Source organism: Erpetoichthys calabaricus, chromosome 1 (assembly GCF_900747795.2).
Source record: "Erpetoichthys calabaricus chromosome 1, fErpCal1.3, whole genome shotgun sequence".
Taxonomy (NCBI): domain Eukaryota; kingdom Metazoa; phylum Chordata; class Cladistia; order Polypteriformes; family Polypteridae; genus Erpetoichthys; species Erpetoichthys calabaricus.
The window spans coordinates 66,575,450-66,588,766 of NC_041394.2; the positions used below are offsets into that span (position 1 = coordinate 66,575,450).

The following is a 13,317-nucleotide window of genomic DNA, read 5'->3' on the forward strand; positions in this document are numbered from 1 at the left end:
GAACCCGACTTATCCGCCTGTTCAAAAATGTGACACTTAATCTTCTTCTTGCCTCCTCCAATCTCGCACCAGCTTCTCAGACACATTGAATTTTGTTACAGCAGCGCAGTTACCAATTTCTTTCACCACTTCAACTACTTTTAATTTAAAACCAGCTTCATATTTTCTTCTGATCGAACGCTCCATCGTAGATAAGGGATACACCTGCGATAAAGGCATATGAGGGTATGAGATACTGTAACGGCCGACTCACTTTCAAAAACCGGCAGCTACACCAGCAAGACTCGTGGCCTGGCAAGTTGATAACATTAGACCTGACAAGCCGTACTTCTTCCAAATAAACTTCCCCAACAGTCGATCAAAAATAAGCTAAAAAAACAAACAGTATGTAAAATAATAAAGCTAGTATATATTGATATTGAAATGAAATTAACAAACTCCAAACAATATATATATCATACCCCAAGCAACCCCGACATAACATTCAACCCCAAAAGTGTGCGGAGGAAAGTAATAATAAAAAGCAAAAGTGCAGCACAAAGTTAATATACAATACAATCCCTCCCTTGACCCCACACTGAACAGGAACTCACTAAGACACACAGAAAGCATGAAACTCACTTAAAACTCCAGAAGATTTAACAGAAAATGGATAATGTTTGTGAACCTGGTTCAGCTGGAAAAATAGCACTACGGAAATTACATGATGGCTTGCTCCTCTCCCCAAACAACCAGAAACAGTCTCATCATGCTTGTCCTCAGTATGTGGTGTTATCCAGAACCCAAAGATGTTGTTGTCAGACGTTGAAAGTGGCAGGTAGACAAAGGTGTGAATGATTTGAATCTGTGTTTTCTCCTGACTCTGTAATGAAATGGCGGTCTGGTAGAATGAGATGTTTTTTTTTCTTTCTGTCTTTCAGTTTAAATAGCAAATAATCAGTTGCAGGTGAAGGAATTGACAGGACCAATTATCATGAGGGGCCACGGTTCCACAGAGTTATCCTTGCCCCCATAGTTTCCAGGGGAGCATATTTACATAGACACACACACCATGTAAACAGGACAACGCTACGAAAGACAGGACCCAGCACAAAATACATTTACGACAACATTAATCATGTAGCACCGCTACAATACAAAAAACACTAAACAGTGTAAACGTTGCCTCGGAATAGTTTGGGTATTACCATGTGGTCATGTAGGAACAATACATAGAAAAAAAAAAGCTGTGTGCTCCGTGGTTATTCTCTCAGGTGGGCACTAGCATAACATAATCTCTTGGACCAATAGTGTGAGTTTTCCGCATTCGACTTATATGACCGACATTATAAAATGCTGGAAATTATACAGTAAAATCAAACCCCGACTTATCCACGGGAGAACTTATCCATGAGTATATACGGTAATTGTTTAACTGTATTTAAGATGGGCCATTCCAAAACAGTCCCAAATTTAGCTATGTTGATGGTCAACCGGTTTGAAGTCACATAATCAACATAATTAATACTTGATACATTAAAAATTGCAAACTTTCAATGCACCATCTTGAGAAAAGTGTAAAACATCAAAATATAAGCAAATGTATCTTGAAAAATGCAGTTTATGAAGGACTCAAATATTGTAGGAATGATCACCAACCTATAGGCAGTATTAAAGAGAGTTTCATTAATTACACTGTAATAATTTAATAAAAGTAGCATAACATACCCTGGCCTTAATGGTGAAATAGTAAGTCTTTCTGCTGAAATCGCATCGATCATTTATGAACCTTTGTTCAGCACAAATGGCTTACATCCCTCTTTCTCTGTACATCTTGATGCCTTTTTTCATTGTACATTCTAGCACTTATATCCCTCTTACTTTGTGCTTGTCTTTGCCTTTCTGCATTGATTGCAGTTTGCTCTGTTCATAATCTGTCATCTCGCGTAGTCTTCTTACCCCACGTCAGATTTGTCCTGGCATTGTACTTTGTATTCCAAGTGTACGAAAACATTGTCGTAGAATTTCAAGTGAGTTTATATTTGTTTTTTGAGCTAAATAAAATAACTGGAGCACCAAAAGACTATGGACATTTTTATAATCAGTTCAAGAGTGAATTGACCTTTAGCTACAAAATATTGAAGTATGGACATATTTTTATAATCTATTTAAATGAAGGAATATTCAGTTTTAACTCATTTATTATTTTATGCACCCACTGATTGAAATATTTCTTTACACTAATAAATACTGAAGCAGTTTTTGACAGTGCACCCTGGGAATGTAATTGAAAATATATGCTAACGTTTAAAGAGAAGATATATGTAAACAATTTGTGCTGTATGACAAGAAATTATTAATTTTATATTTGCTCAAACTGTCTTGGGAGCCTTGGAATTTTAATGACAAAGATGATTATCACCAGGAATAGTGGAACTTTCACATTTCTTTCACCTAGAATTTATGACAAGTGGAAGTGTGTGAGTGGCTGTGTGATCCACACAAATATTGATAAATTATGCAAAACAGAACTTTTGTTATTCAGATTACTGTAATGATATAATATTCCTCTGTTTATCTGAGAATCTGATGGACTGGTGTTTTTTGTTTTTTGTTTCAGTAACTAGTGGTGTATGATGCTCCTGAATTGATCTTAGATAAAGATGAAAACATTTTATGCTTCCTGGTATCTGGCAAGAGGAAAAAGGAAAGTCAATTACTGCTCAAAAAATAATAATAAAAAGAAAACTTCAAAGTATAATTACAGTATTGCTAAAAACAAAGTTTCTTTCAATTATTAAAAGGCTGATTTAATTGACAACCCATCCTATGATCTGTGACTTAATGCAGTCAGATATACTTTAGAAAGCTTGTTTTTGTTTCTGAACCTTTTCTGTAACATTCTGGCAACAATACCCAAAGATATAAAAATGGTCTGGCTAACCATTATGTGGTATTTGACATAATTTTTCAGAGATTAGGGAACTCACATTTGAAGAATGGGAATGTATCATTATAATCAAGTGAGCCTCATAGATCACACTCATAAAGGAGGCCTGTGTGACAGTTTGTACTTCAAGTAAGATGGTCCCAATTGTTACTGCACTGTCATCCATTGTACCTGAGGACTGGTGGTTTGCACTAGTGTCGCTTCCTGGTTTCCATTAACCATACAAATATTGCAATAATGAATTATGATAGGGCGGTACGGTGCCGCAGTGGGTAGCGCTGCTACCTCACAGTTGGGAGACCTGGGTTCGCTTCCCGGGTCCTCCCTGCGTGGAGTTTGCATGTTCTCCCCATGTCTGCGTGGGTTTCCTCCGGGCGCTCCGGTTTCCTCCCACAGTCCAAAGACATGCTGGTTAGGTGGATTGGCGTTTCTAAATTGGCCCTAGTGTATGCTTGGTGTGTGGGTGTGTTTGTGTGTGTCCTGCGGTGGGTTGGAACCCTGCCCAGGATTGGTTCCTGCCTTGTGCCCTGTGTTGGCTGGGATTGGCTCCAGCAGACCCCCGTGACCCTGTGTTCCGATTCAGCGGGTTGGAAAATGGATGGATGGATGGATGAATTACGATATTGTAAGTCATTTTCCAAGAGACGGAATACACAGCAGTGGACTTGTGATGCTTCTGTCGTCCTTTGGTCTATCTCTTGGTGACTCTCCTCCAACCCACAAAGCTGGCAACACTCTTGACCTGGCCAAAACGTACTTCTCCGACCCCATGGCTGTCGGAGACACTACGAAACAACCGCAGACAACTAAGAGCAGCAGAAAGAAGATGGAGGAAAACGCATCATAACAATGACCTCCTTTCTTTTCAATCTCTCTTATCAAAGTTTGCTACTGACCTAACTTCTGCCAAATCTTCCTTCTACAGAACCAAGTTTGATAAATCCTTATCTAACCCTCGCAAACTTTTTGCCACTTTTTCTTCACTGCTTAAATCACCATCTCCTTCTGTCTCCCCAGCTCTCTCACCAGAGGACTTTGCTACATTCTTTGAGGATAAGGTTGCTACTATCTGTAGTTCCTTCCCTCAGACTGACATGTTGCCCACCCACTCTCAACCGACCTGTGTGACCCAGCTTCATCACTTCACTCCACTTTCTCACGAGGAAGTGTCTCAGATCCTGACGGCCAGCAACCCCACAACATGTTCACTCGACCCTATCCCCTCAGGTACATTTCAGCTCATCTCTCAGGATCTTCTCCCACACATCACACACATAGTTTATGGCTCCCTAACGACTGGCCATGTTCCCACTGCCTTTAAGTCTGCTGTTGTCACACCAATTCTTAAGAAACCTACTCTGGACTGCTCAGATATTAACCACTACAGACCAGTATCCCTGCTCTCTTTTCTTTCTAAAGTACTGGAACGAGCAGTGTATAACCAACTTAACTTGTTTTTATCTAATAACGCCCTTCTTGACCCTCACCAGTCTGGATTCAAAGCAGCTCATTCTACCGAGACTGCACTTCTTGCTGTCTCTGAAACCCTTCACACAGCCAGATCTACCAACCTGTCCTCAGTCCTCATACTTCTGGACCTATCTGCAGCCTTTGACACGGTCAACCATCAGATACTTCTGGAAACTCTCACTAGTCTTGGGATCTCAAGCATTGTCTGGCAATGGTTTGCTTCTTACCTTGCTGACCGGACATTCCAGGTTGCCTGGCAAGGCTCCCAGTCAGCTCCACGAAGACTGACCACTGGTGTTCCTCAGGGCTCTGTCCTAGGACCCCTTCTCTTCTCCTTATACACAGGTTCTCTTGGGAAGGTAATAGCTGGACATGGATTCTCTTACCACTGCTATGCGGATGACAGTCAACTCATTCTCTCCTTTCCACCCGATGACCAGCAGGTCTCAACCCGCATCTCAAACTGCCTTGCTGATATCTCCTCTTGGATGACTTCCCACCACCTCAAGTTGAATCCCAGCAAGACTGAACTCTTGTATATCAGAGGCAACTCATCTCCGAATCTTGACCTTGCAATCTCTCTTGACAACTCGGTTATCGTCCCCTCAAAAACGGCAAGAAGTCTTGGTGTCACTCTAGACGAAGAATTGTCTTTCTCTCCACACATCAGCAACCTCTCCAGGTCCTGCAGATATCTCCTTTACAACATTAGGAGAATCCGCCCCTTTCTCACTACAGAGGCTACTCAGCTTCTCGTCCAGACCTTGGTCATCTCTAAGCTGGACTACTGCAACTCTCTGCTGTCTGGACTTTCACTAAAGGCAACACGACCACTTCAACTGATCCAGAATGCAGCTGCAAGACTCGTTTTTGATATTCCCAAATTCTCGCACACTACACCTCTGCTGCGGAACCTGCACTGGCTCCCTGTGGCTGCCCGCATCAGGTTCAAAACCCTAACACTTGCCTTTAAGGCCAAAACTGGAGCTGCACCACCTTACATATCAGCACTGGTCAAGCAGCGTGTCACTTCTCGCTGTCTCAGAACATCAAGCACTGCACGTCTCGAACCACCCTTACTTAAAAGAAGAGGATGACATGCATCAAGACTCTTTGCAGTGTTGGCTCCTCAGTGGTGGAACGAACTTCCTCTTGCTGTACGAACAGCGGAGACCCTCACTGTCTTCAAACGTCGCCTGAAGACACACTTCTTTCAACAGCACTTGGACTAAAGTCCCCATACTTTTTTTTTCTACCCTTTTTTTTTTCAAAAAAAAAAAAAAAATTTTGTACTAACTTACTATTTTCTTCTAGCAGGGTTTTGTATACAACTTGGTCAGCGGTAACTTGTTTAATGACAGTAGATTTAATCCTAGCCTTAAAGACTGAAGAACAGTCGTAGACTACTAAGCACTGTTGTAAGTCGCTCTGGATAAGAGCGTCTGCTAAATGATGTAAATGTAAATGAAGGTTTCTATCAGGCCATATTTACTGTCGTCAAAACTGGTGAAACTGCCTTTTTATCTTTTAAAAGCACCAGACCTGGCAGTGCCTTCTGGCCCATGCATTCTCACACTTTGATTTGCTATATACGAGGGGGGACCCAAAAATAACCGGAATTTTGTTGTTGTTAGGTTGGTACTTGTAGTACGTGGTTGGGCCGCTAGGGCGATCTAGTTACACTCCTCACAAGTCAGTCTGCCAAGTGCCATCAGTCTGGAAGGTTGTGCTTGTGTTCAGTGAATTTTTTTGTAAAAGTAGTTTTGTGCAAGCGTTGTTTTTTTACGATGGCGATTATCGTGAGCAACGCGCGGGAGTGAAATTTTGTTTTCTTCTTGAAAAAAGTGTTGCGGAAACTATTGTTAGAAACGGTATGACAACCCTGAACCACCCACCCTACTCACCGGATTTAGCTCTGTGTGATTTCTTTTTGTTCCCTCGGATGAAAAAAGACTTGAAAGGAAGGCGTTTTGCTGACGTCAAAGAGGTAAAACAAGAAACGACCAGAGCATTAATGGGCATTACTTCAGACGAATTTAAAAAATGTTTCGAACAATGGAACAAACGGTTAGATAAGTTTATTTTCGCCAATGGAGAGTACTTTGAAGGAGACTAATTGTAGTTTGTACAGAAAATTAAATTAAACACGTTTTAAAAATATTTCCGGTTATTTTTGGGTCCCCCCTCGTATATAGTAATTTGATTAAATTTTACAGAACTCATTTCTAACTATACCTAAATGCTTGATTTCATTATAAGTGTATTTTTGTATCTTTAAAGCTTGTTGTGAAAGTATTAATATCAAGCAAGGGACGCTTATTTGTCTTATCCTATGCATGTGGCAATTTGATAAATTTGTTTTGCTTAGGATGCACATTATTTTGCTCTTCAAAGTCTCCTGTATTTCAAATGAAGATCAAAACTGAATCTAATAACAGTAAACTTCAAAATGCATCTTCTGTATGTTTGTAAAATTGCAAAAAAACCTTAAAAATGAAATTAAAAATATCAATATGGTACCTGATGAACAGAGTAATAGCAATTTTGAAACCATTGTCAGACTCTTGATAGGAAAATACAGAATGGAAAAGTAATGCAAGTTAGGTGATATAAATACAATTTAAGTTTAGAAAAATGAATTGCATATCATATTTGTATTTGAGAAATGTTGACTGATTCAAGCCATGCCCAATATTTATTTCATAACAGAAAAATTAAGGAGGTTTATGCAAAGCAAATGCAAATTTATCTGTTACAAAATAGTTCTCTGCTGCGGAAAGCAAGCTGAGTACTCAGTAGACTTTTAAACAAAATAAAGCCATCATATCCTGAAGACAGTGAATTAGTTGGGAGGTAAGTGCAAAACTTCATTTATTAAACTTTTTTATTTTAACAATTTTGCAAGATCGAGTCATTAGGGACCAACTTAACCCAAAATGTTTGTTTGCAAATAACGCAGTGGGTCAGAATTACTTAATCCAAAATATAAATGTGAATCACTGGCTCACAAAATCAAACTAATTATTTCATGTCTGGAAGAGTACAGTGTCTGAATGTCTTGAAAAGAGAAAATTCTAGGAAGTTCAAGGAAATGATAAAGAAGGACTTACTGTAATCTGCTACATGAAAAGTGCTTGCCTTGCTTGTCAGCTCGTGAAGTTATCTGTGTTTTACTGTATATACAAGGATAGGTAAGCTGTTTGTCCCTCATGCCGGATAACCATTGGCAAAAAAAAAAAAAAATCTTCTTAAAAACATAAGCAAACATATTGATGTGCTCTTTCATTATGATTTACAAATTCTAAAGCCACCAGTGAATTCCTTCAGATTCTCACTTTTTATACTCAAGATACCACATATGCAGTAACACTACGAATTCAAGTCATGTTTTAAAAATAAATAATGTAGCTAGTGATATTTGCTTTCAGACCCTGCCCAGTCTCTTCCTGCCATATATCATGGCACTTGCCTATTTACTGTATGTAAAAATTGTATATGACAGGATGAAAAATCTGAAAGAAAGTGGTGATGTAGATGGCTTATCTGAAAAAGTAATGTAAACAGTATTTTTCATGTAACAGTCCAAATGCATTTCATTGATATTCTAAGATTGCTTATTACATTACAGTGTCACAAACCAATTACCATTACAGGATAGCCCCACTTACATTCCCCCACTCAGCAAGCACTTGAAGATGAAGATTAGCATTACTCATTTAGCACTAAATCAGATGGTTACCACTTATCAGAGAAACTGATCCATCCATTCTCATCATGCTGGTAGATTTGTATTGACATACAGAAGAGGTTTGGATTCCTTTTATGATAAATGACTTTGTTATAAGATCTTTGATTGCCCTTAATTAATTTTCTAAACCTGCTTTACCAATAAAAGTATGCGTACATGTGGAAGGCAAAGCCTATCCCAGGAGCACTGGGTGCAAGGCAGGAGCCAAAGCAAAATTAAAGTGAGCTGGGCAAAACTTGCACATGAATAATGAGAATTAAACACAGATGTAAACTGAGACATAAATTAATCCCATATTCCTCTGGCTGTGAGTTGGCTGCACTAACCAATATGTCATTATGTTTGCCAACTTTGAAATCCTTATAAAAGTACAGATTACTGTACATCTTAAAAATATTACTTCTGTTTTGTACATGGAAGAAAAAATATGATCTTGTGTACTTTGTGTTACCAAAACACAGGTCAAGGCATTTTTTTATTTATTTTGTTTTAGTTTATGTTATTTGAAGAAAATGATATTCCATGCAATCGAGCTGAACTTATACAACAAATGACTTCATAGTAAAACTGGAAAAAAAAGATCAGAATATCAGAAAGTTAAAAAAAGAAAGTAGGATCAAAAAGAGACAAAACCTAAGAAAACAGAATTCAACCCCTGTCAGGAGAAAGAGAGGAGAGCCAAGAGTATGGGAAAAAATTGTTAGGAACAAAAAACAGAAGGGAAAATATCATTTTTCAATGTATACAAATGCTTATTCTAAAAAATTATTAATTAAACCTTACCATATTTTAAAAGTGTTTTGAATAGATGCCCTAAGCGAGAATTTGATTAGTATTAAACAGAGGAGGCCAACTCCGATCCTGGACAGCCACAGAGTGGCTTCAAGTTTTCATTCTAACCATTTTCTTAATTAGTGACTAGTTTTTGCTACTGATTAACTTAATTTATTTGCAATTTAAAACTCAGATCCTTTAAATCAGGGCTGAGAAACCCAATTGCTTCATGAGAAATTATTCATTGCTGATGAAGCACTTATTGCTCAAGTGACATTTTTTTTGGTTCAGATGTCTCTTGCATGTTAAGATTTTGAACCCAGTGGCGTAGCTAGGGGCAGGTGGAGGGGGCAGTCCACCCTGGGTGGCACATTTTTGGGGGCGGCATTACTGGCCAAAGGCTCAGTACAATTTGTGTGTAAGCAGCAGGGTTCTGAAAAATATCACTCATAAATAAAAAAGTAAAATTCTCTGATTTTTATCCACAAAATAATTCTCAGACTGTCCTTCTGTGATGGCATCAGACACAGCAGTTGAAATTTGTGAGGCAACAACAAAAATAAACATAAACATTACACCGATAATAATTTCTAGGAAGATAAACAACTAATTTACAATTTGTAATTTTATTTTGTTAGCAATCCAAATGCGTTCTTGCTCTGCACAGAAAACATCCCCACTTATCACTTGTACACCACACTGGATCTGGTTTTTGCAGCATAATTATATTAAACTGATAATTAGAACACGGCTTATCAGTGCATCTACACTATATTCTTGTCTAGTTGATGCTTATAAATAATTATATGTGATCCATGCAAAATTTATCCTAACTTTTCTCTATACGTCAATTTAATTTTCTATTTAAATATGTTAACATATTCAGATATGTTGGAGGTTGGCAAACTGAAGCACCACCCTGCTCCAAGTGGCACAAACTCAAGCTACGCCACTGTTTGAACCCTTAACTTCTTATTTTTTGTCATAAACAGTTGTATTCATTGTTTTAACTGCTCATTATTAGCAAGATAAGACACACATAACAAATTAAACAGCAGTTCTCCATCTAGTTTGTTTACTTTCATGTGTATTCATCATTCACTCTTTGGTTTAATTAAGTAATCAGAAGGAAACTGAAGAGAAAGTGAAGAAGTGGAAATTACTTATCCATTTTAAGCTTCAAATCACTTGGATGTTACATGTAAAATTAGAAAGCGAAAAAATCTATGATTTAAGAATGAAATGACATGGTAGAGTTAAAACAATAACAAGCCATGAAATTAAATATTATCAATTATTGGTGAAAATGGACTTCTAATTAAGCAACTGGGTTGGAACAAAGACCAATGTGGCTGTCCAGGATCAGAGTTGGCCACCCATGCTATAGAACATCAGTTACCTACTGACTTATTAAAAAGGTGGACTGGGATTGCTAATTTAATTTAGGTGGGCTGGGAAAATTAATTTGGTTATGACTATTACAAGTAATTGATAAAACCATCAGACAATAAGAAATAAATAAACATACAGGAGAAAAAGCTCACTTATATACAATATATTTGGTAAATTTAAATCATTCATTTTCAAAGAGAGGAATAAAGAAATGCTTCCACACATTTTGATCAGACCACAACACCAGACCTCTGTGCTAAAAAGATACATGGAAATTTATAAAATACAGAAGGTAGCATAGCTAAGAAAAACAGTTACTGTTAACATTTCTTAACCTTAAATTGTGCCCCATTATTTAACACTAGGTCAAAAAATATTTCCTAACGAGTAGGATGTGATTTGCTCAATTAATTCTACATTTATTTATTTTGGCACATCTGTTGTCTTCCTCCTCTTTAAGTCATGTTGGAATTCTTGTTTCTGCTCTTTTAAAAGTAAAAGAACGTTCACTTATTGCGGAGGGATTTTGAGACATTTTATAGCACATTGAAGTGGGGGGGCAAAAATTTTCTTCTTCAATTCTAAGCAACAATTTGACTTAATTGAAACTGCTGTGTAAGGTTGCTCAACTGGCAAGTGTTATCAGGGGCAAAAAAGACTTAGGACTGTCACATGACAAGAAATGGGCCAAGGCTCTCAAACAAAACATTTTCTTAGATATTCTCACATGGCTTTTAGAAGGTGACTGGGAAAATAAGGCAGACACCAAGGAAAAAAATATTCAAGCAAAAACAAAAAAAGCACAAAAAACACTCTATACTATATGATAGAAGGGTACAGGGGTATTCTGCATCCATACAGTCCTAAAATGTGTAAGCCACTTCAACTGACAAGGTTTTCTTTCATTTCTATTATACTTGAAACTTTTTGTTCTCCCTTTAATTGTTCATCCTTTGTGTATTTTGTATAACAATTCCATGTGCATCACAGTTCTGAATAAAGCACTCCGTAAATAGTAAAGAATCCCCCAATTAGAGTGATGTGTCCAGGCTAATATGTTTTCCTTTTATTATCCCCAAAATGAAAGACAAAACAAAACAAAAGGTAAACATTTTGTTGATTTAAGCATATTCTCGTAAAGCTTTTCAGGGAACATTCAATTACAATTTAGTAATAGATCTAAAAAGTATAAAACAAATGATGAATAAATTTTACAAATTTGGAAAGAGAAAAGCCAAGCAAAATGACACCTTTTATTGGCTAACTAAAAAGATTACAATATGCAAGCTTTCGAGGCAACTCAGGCCCCTTCTTCAGGCAAGAACAAATTTTACAAATTCTTGCTATCCACCTTAACTTCAGAGTTCCTGGGGCTGAAGCCTATCTCAGCAGAATTGCACACAAAGCACCGACTAAATAATCCTGGACTGTTCCCCAGTCCATTGCAGAGTCCATTAATATTTACTCCCACACAGGACCAAATAACCTAACATGCATGTGTTTGTGGAAGAAAACAGTAGTATCAGAAGAGAAAGGCATGCAGATATGGGCACAGTGTGATCTAATTCAAAATGAGACACTGGAGCTGTGAGGTAGCAGTGCTAACTTCTGTGCCACCATACTACATAGTTAATTTTACAATTACTTTAATTGTGTGTCTTTTAACCATGTCAGACCTAATCATATTATGTCAAGAACCATGGCTTCAAACTTTTTATTTATTTAGTTTTGAATTTCCCATCCTCTGGACTAAAAAGTTAACAATGGTAAAATGTTGCACTTCTCATTTATGCAAATGAATCTATGATAAAAAATATCATTTTAGATGACTTGTACAGAATTTCTGTAATCTTGGGCTAAAATCTGGACATTTAAAAGGCTTTGGTGAGCCTGTTCAGTCAGAATTCATTTTTTCTATGAGACATATCATTTTTGTTTTTAACTTCTCCTTATTTTTATATTTACCAGTAACGGCGCACTGCACAATAATGTGCAGTGAATACACTTGACTTGACCATTCATAATTTTCATCCCTTCTCTGTAAGTTTACCATTCGTTTGCTCAGAGGTTGATGCACTTGCTGCTTCCTGAGCAGCTTTTCTTTTCTCTACCATAGTGGCCTGCTATCTTGTCTTCTTTCATCCGTATCTTTTCGCGTTAAAACTGATTAAGTTAGTGTTTGTGTTGCAATTACTTAGTACTCTTTCTTTAATTTTTCACTTAAGCTAGCACTTAAGTCTTCAATCTGCCTCAAGAATGATTTAAGATATGAAGAGGTAGGTGAAGTGATGGCAAAGGTGGTAGGGATTCTACCATAAAATAAAATAAAAATAAATGAGGAATAACCTTGGAGGTCAATCATTAGTGGACGTCATGTAATATATGTGTACCAAATTTCAGGTCAATAGGTCAAACGATTTGCGATCAACAGGTGATTTAAAATCCTGGACAGACGAACGGACAGCCACGGTAGCATATTATATAAGAAGATATGATCCTGTATGATTGTAGTGATTGTACTCTCTTTGTCTCTCTTTTCACATTTCTTCAAATTTGCAGTCTCTCTGTCAAGGTCAACCTAACCACTTCACTATATGGGACTACTGTATATGAGAAGAAGAGACCTATGGGTTAAACAAAAAGGAGCCAACATGATAGTGACAGTTTGTCAGGATTCTGTTTGTGCTGGATTTTTGTCATGTTTGTTAGGGCAAATTCCAAAAGCATAACAACAAATGTAGTGGAGGCACTTAAATTAAGGAGGTGCTTTCCAGTAAAGAGCGCTAACTCACTATTTGTGTCTGTGTGCCAATGCTTCTTCATTCCACTTCTGATTGTTACAATATTTTATACATGAATACATGTGGAAAATGGAATGTGATAATGCATGACTTATGGTAATAAACAGCTGTTGATCATGGGGTGTCCTCCATACCTGTCTTTGACAAAGTGGTCCTTAATCCAAAGCAATTTCTGAACAACTGAATTAAGGAATGGCTCTTTA

At 37.5% G+C, this 13,317-nt stretch overlaps 1 protein-coding gene across 1 annotated transcript in view; it reads left to right on the forward strand.

Annotated features, from left to right (window-relative positions):
- The first annotated feature begins 7,196 nt into the window (after window positions 1-7,196).
- The window catches only part of LOC114668068 (secretory phospholipase A2 receptor-like), a 266,594-nt gene continuing 260,473 nt past the window's right edge, over window positions 7,197-13,317 (forward strand). The window contains exon 1 of the mRNA XM_051921232.1: window positions 7,197-7,252. The gene's annotated coding sequence lies outside the window, so the exon portion shown is untranslated. The remainder of the gene's footprint in view (window positions 7,253-13,317) is intronic.